The sequence below is a fragment of the Octopus bimaculoides genome, chromosome 11 (assembly GCF_001194135.2).
Source record: "Octopus bimaculoides isolate UCB-OBI-ISO-001 chromosome 11, ASM119413v2, whole genome shotgun sequence".
Classification (NCBI taxonomy): Eukaryota; Metazoa; Mollusca; class Cephalopoda; order Octopoda; family Octopodidae; genus Octopus; species Octopus bimaculoides.
The window spans coordinates 60,967,659-60,973,950 of record NC_068991.1 but is presented as its reverse complement, the minus strand read 5'-3'; the positions used below and the strand labels follow the sequence as shown (position 1 = coordinate 60,973,950).

The window sequence follows — 6,292 nt, the reverse complement described above, 5'->3', positions numbered from 1 at the left end:
TATATATATATATATATATATATATATATTTATATTTATATTTTGATGGATATAGATGTACAAACACATACATATACCTTGTGACTTACATCTATAAATATTCAAGGAATTTATATAGTTACGCAGAGAGAGACAGAGAGAGAGAAAAAAAATAAAAGGTGGAAGATGTTCCGAGAGCTGCTATCTTTGTTGGTTGTTACCAAGGATTTCTGTCTTTTCTCTGTAAAAAAATAGAAGCTTGTATGAAACATATGTAAGATGTATGAATGATAATGAATGATACTGCTTCAGTGAGAGATCCATGGATATTGGATGGAGAAGATCTGTGGAAGCTGGAGAATGATCGGTTGGGTATGCTTTGTTGAGTATATTATGTAAACTCGTATTCAAGATGGTGAGCTGAAAGGGTGGCTGGATAATAAATGTATGAGTTGATGTTAGAGGAGGAGGCATCTGGACTGGTATGAGATGTGAATGGATGATGATGATGGGTTGGGTGAAAGAGTGTCATGTACTACTACCAGTGGAAGGTAGCTATGGGAGAGGGATAGACATGGGAGGAAGTGATAAGATACAATTTTCAGGGTGGTGGTCCTTATAGATAAGATTATACAAGATTTTTAGAGAAGTGAAGATGTGTCATTCTTCACTCCTGTCATTCTTTCAACAGATGCTAGCTTGGAAAGTTTTTTTTTTAAATGAATGCACCCCCCACGCACGCACACACACACACACACACACACATATATATATTGCATGCACATGCACACACACTATCTTTCTCTCTGTCTCATCCACACTCTCTCTGTCTCTCTCTTAGCCATACACACACTCTATCTTTCTGTCTGTCTCTCTTTCTCTTCTTCTCCCTCTTTTCCACTGACACTCTCTCTCTCTCTCTCTCTCTCTCTCTTTCCCACTAACACTCTTTCTCTCCCTCTCTTGCTCTCTCTTTTACCCACACTCACACACTTTCTCTCTCTCTCCCTTTCCTTGTCTTTCATTCTCTCTCTTTCCCTTTCCTTCTCTTTCATTCTCTCTCTCTCTCTCTTTCCTTCTCTTTTGTTCTCTCTCTTCCCCTTCAAACACACACTCTCTCTTCCTCTGTCTCTCCCCTTCATTTTCTCTATGTGGAAAGAAAGAGCTGCAAGTTTCAAGTTCTGCTTTTTGTTGTGAATTATTTTTGATCCAATTAATATTTTCAACACTTGACCAGACTTGTGTAATGAAATACTAAAACTGAGTCGTCGACCCAATAGATAGTTGCTGTTATTGTTTCCAGACGAAAGATAGATGAGGATAGCAGCCATTATTAAATGGATGAGATGAAGACAGTTTAATAACACAGATGATTATAGACACATGATGTTTTAATATTTGTAGACTATTTCTTATGTGACATATGAATATATGATTAAGCAGAGAGATTAATTACATAGATTAAGATAAAGTATAGTTTCTAAGGAATACATTAACCTTCTCTTGTTGGATCAAGTCTAAACAAATTGGCTTTCGTTATATAAATGTTGGATCATTCTGACAAGATGGCATCAGTTGAATTGGCTGCCATTGCTGTTTAGTGCCAGGTCAGCCCTGATCAAACTGACCTGGGATCAAAGGTACTTCATTCTTGATCATCCTTCCTTAATGTATTTGATGGTATATAAAGGACACGCAGGCATATTAGACACAGCCTAATTTCAGCAGAACATATTCGGGAAAAACTATTGCTAGTGTATTAAAGCATGTAATGTTAAAACCAATTTAGCAGAACATTACAAAAGTACATTGGTTAGAGAAGAAAACATTTCTGTATATAAAAAGTAAGTCAACAGTAGAGCTGAACATAAAGCAAGAAATCACCAGAGTGAAAATATCCTCCATGATTACTATAATAAAACATACCACCAGACCACTAGTGCCTGACCTGTTACAAAGTCTTCTGAGCATGCATTGGACTGATTGACTACAGCTGGACACACTCTACCCCATCTTCTTCTTCAATATGATGTCCTTGGTCATTGCCAACTACAGACGAAGTAATATGATAAAGCATTATCATTATTAAATAAATATTATTATTATGAAGTTAAGCTAAGAGAAGAGATTGTCAGAATTAAAATTAGCCAAGAGTGGTGAGTGTCAGGGACATAATTAGCTTAGGGGAACCCAACTTTGTATACAAGACTAGTGGTGATTTTTTGAAACATTTTTTGGAAGCAAAAATGTATTTTATATGAAATTAAAGAAAGCATTTTCAGACATCATATCTTGGATTATATTATTCAATGTATCCTATAATTTTAAGATGGTAGAATATGATTTGAGGGAGATTTGACATCTCTTTTAAGCAGGCTGAGTGAAATCATCTGAAGAAATAATACACCTTCAGTTAGTGCATAACAGAAGCTGCTTTTTTTGCTGTTTTAGCGAATTCGATGTTGAAAAACTGACATTAGGTCAATGCCGTGCCAGAAATTCATAGATAAATTTTAGAAGAAGAAAAAGGAGAGAGAGAAGAAGAATAAGAAAGGGAATGACATCTCACCTATTCTATCACTTAAAAAAAAAATTATTGTAAATGAAAACAGTTATAAATATATTGAAAGAAATGAAAAACGATGTAATAAATAACTTATTTATAGTAAGTGTCAAAGTTTCAGAAAATATTGGAGTAGACCATCTTGACATCTGCTATGAATACATACATACATATTTATATATATATATATATATATATATATATATATATATATGAAAATTATAAATTCTGCAAGAAACCATAATGCTAAATATTTAAAAGCTGAAACCACCCATTATTTCTATTCGAGATAATATCTTTGTTACAAATGATGACCATAAATTATCTAAAGTTGCAACTCCAGAAAATCATCAATAATTCCCAGGTATTGGTCATTACCACTTATCTACACTATCTACTAATTAATTTTTTTTTTGTTTTTTTCATTATTATTTTCAATTTGTTTTGGATTGAAATAACTTGTAATGGTCTTTTTATTGTTTTTTGCTTCTTTGTTCTTTGTTTTTTCATTTGTGTGTGTGTGTGTGTGTGTGTGTCTTACTATATGTTGCAAAGTTATTAACTTAATTATTGGAGTGAATTATTTTGCCATAATAAATTTTTGTTGATGTTATTGTTGTTGTTTTTAATATTTGTTTATAGCGGTCTCATTTCACATTCGACTTTTTTTTTTTTTTTTTTTTTTTACTTTACTGATCACCATAACAGATCAATAATCTTCAATTATATTGCCACTGAAAATATTTTGTTATGCTCCCAGTTCAATCCCAACATAAGAGGGAATATCTAGGAAAAAATATTGCAAATACATCGCAAGTGATTGGGTTCTTTTTCTTTGTCTTTCAAGTGTGTCTGTGGGGTTTTTTTTTATTGTTTACGGTTTCATTTTTGTTTTGGCTTATTAACATTACTTTTTTTCTTTTCTCTCTGATTTTAAGGTTTTCTAAAATTTAATTAAGATTTGGAGAAAATGAAAAAATAAAATAAAAAAGATTATAAATAAATTAATAAAAACAAAAAAGAGATTTCATCCGCTGTCCTTTTTCTCTTTCATATCATTTGTTAAGTGTCTTGTGTAAATATTCAAACGTCTTTAAGATATAGTGTTGAAAGAGTTAACCCAGGAATTGAACCTGAATTATTTTCTTTGTTAAGGAATAATCTTTGATGAATTCTTTTCAAGTCAATCTATTTTTCCTAGCCTCGCTGTCCTCGGCCAGTCATATATTTTAATTGACTATCATCAGTCAAATTTTTCCAATCTAATTATATTTGTTTTTATACTTTTATATTTTGCATTCTTTTTCTTCAAGAAATCAATCAATAAAGGCTAATCATTCAAGTTTTAACAACCCTTCGTTGCCAAATGACCATTCTGATAATTTAGTCTGCAATTTTACTCAGGTTAGGTTTCAGAGAAAAAAATTAAAATGTAACAAAGTTTGTTGGCTTTTATTTATTTATTTTTTTTTTGTGTGGTGTATTTTGTTTGTTGTTAATTCAATTTAATTTAATTTAGTACTGAAAGAATTAATTTAAATAATTAATCCTAATAATATCTGTTTCTTTTCTTTTTATTTCAATAATATATCTTATTTTTAACCTATATAAGCACAGGCATGGCTGTGTGATAATGAAGCTTGCTTCCCAACCACTTGGTTTTGAGTTCAGTCCCACTGACAGCACCTTAGGCAACTGTCTTCTATTATAGCCCCAGGCCAATGAAAACCTTGTGAGTCTATTTGGTAGACTATAAGAAGCCTATCTTATATGTAAATATGAGGGGGTGCTGAAAAGTTCCTGGCTTTAAGGGTATCGTGAAAGGCTTGACTGGAGGCCCAATCTGCTGAGTTATTTTACAGGGTTTACAAAAACTGAAGGACCACTGCAATAAATGTCTGAATCTGAGAGGGGAATATGTTGAATAAAATCATAATTAACTGACATTTCTATATTTTCTTTTACCCAAAGCCAGGAACTTTTCAGCACCTCCTCGTGTATATATATATATATATTATTTTATTTGTTTCAGTCATTTGACTGCGGCCGTGCTGGAGCACTGCCTTTTAGTCAAAGAAATCAACCCCAGAACTTATTCTTTGTAAGCCTAGAACTTATTCTATTGGTCTCTTATGCCAAACCACTAAGTTACAGAGACATAAACACACCAACATTGGTTGTCAAGTGATGGTGGGGTGACAAACATATATATATTTATTTATACGATAGGCTTTTTTCAGTTTCCATCTACCAAATCCACTCACAAGGCTTTGGTTGGCTTGAGGCTATAGTAGAAGACACAAGTCTAAGGTGCCACATAGTGGGACTGAACCTGGAACCATGTGGCTGGTAAGCAAGCTACTTATCACACAGCCACTCAATATGTTATGCAAAGCTCATCCACAGCTATTGGCTACATGATGTCGTACAGTGGATATACATTTAGAATTCCATAGTATCCACAGAGTTTAATGTTTATACATCTCACCAACATATTACAAATGTAAAAATGTGTTGAAACAATTGTAGTGATTTTAAATAAAAAAAATGCTGCTCATTCCATTTTCTATCATTTATCTATAAATGAATGTATGTGTTAGTATATATTTGTATGTGTTTGTGTGGACCCTTCTCTAGACTTCACATGATGGCTGTAAATAAGCATTATCATCATACAACAGAGATGTTTGCTTCCCGTCTCATGTAGGAAAACATGTCTGGCCACGGGAAAATATTTCCTTGCTCAGAAACAGGTGAGGGTTAGCAACAAGAAGGGCATCCCGGCCTTAGGAAAATCTGCCTCAGCAAATTCTGTCTGACCCATGCAAGCATGGAAAATGGATATTAAATGATGGTGATGATAATGATGTTCTTAAATTAATAGTAAATTATAAAAAATAATAGATAACCAACGAAATATATAATGAGAGAAAGACAGAAATAGCCAACTCTGTGACAGTGTCAACTTGTTTCTTTTAAGAAGTATACTCTATGTAAAGGCAGGAATTTCGAGAATTTCTATGAACTGATAGAAGAACACTTTCACATGTGGTCTTCCAATAACTACAGTTCTTAGCTTGATCTCATGTGAAGAATTATAGTTTCTTCATTGTCAGATAGGCAAGAACTGAATACAGCAGTGGCTGATGAGAAACTGTTTTACAATACACAACATTATTCATGTTTTTATTGCAATGAAGAGATCAAAGCAGACAAAAATAAAAAGAAAAGAAAAGAATAAAGAATAATAATAATAATAATAATAATAATAATAATAATAATAATAATAATAATAACAATGTAGTTTTTCACAAATGGCAAAAAGCAGAATGGCAATATTGAAAGATGCTTTATTCTGATCCCATTTGGCTCATACGAACTTGGAAGAAAGCAAATGTTGTCAGTGTAAATTAAACCTTTCTTTTAAGTGGAATCGCAGGATATTTCTTATAGTCAGAAGCACACACACAAACAAACACATACACAAACACACACGTATATAAATACACACATACATATATATATTGGGAACAGATTTTCTTTCAAATATTGTATTGAAGACACATCTGTGCTGGAAGATAATATTTTTTATTAAAAATTTTTCATATTTTCCTTTAGAGTCCCTTTCGCTTTAGTTTGAAGCAATAATGTTCCTAAGTCCATTAATACTTTTAAGAGCTAAACCTCAGCTTTCACAAGATGAGCCAGGAAGGTGTTGGAACATTAATCGAATTGCCAACATTGTTGTTC

General features: G+C 32.6%; 1 protein-coding gene across 1 annotated transcript in view; it reads left to right on the top strand.

Moving 5' to 3' along the window:
* Nucleotides 1-6,292, top strand: part of LOC106875733 (uncharacterized) — a 311,359-nt gene that overhangs the window by 209,739 nt on the left and 95,328 nt on the right. The window lies entirely within an intron of this gene.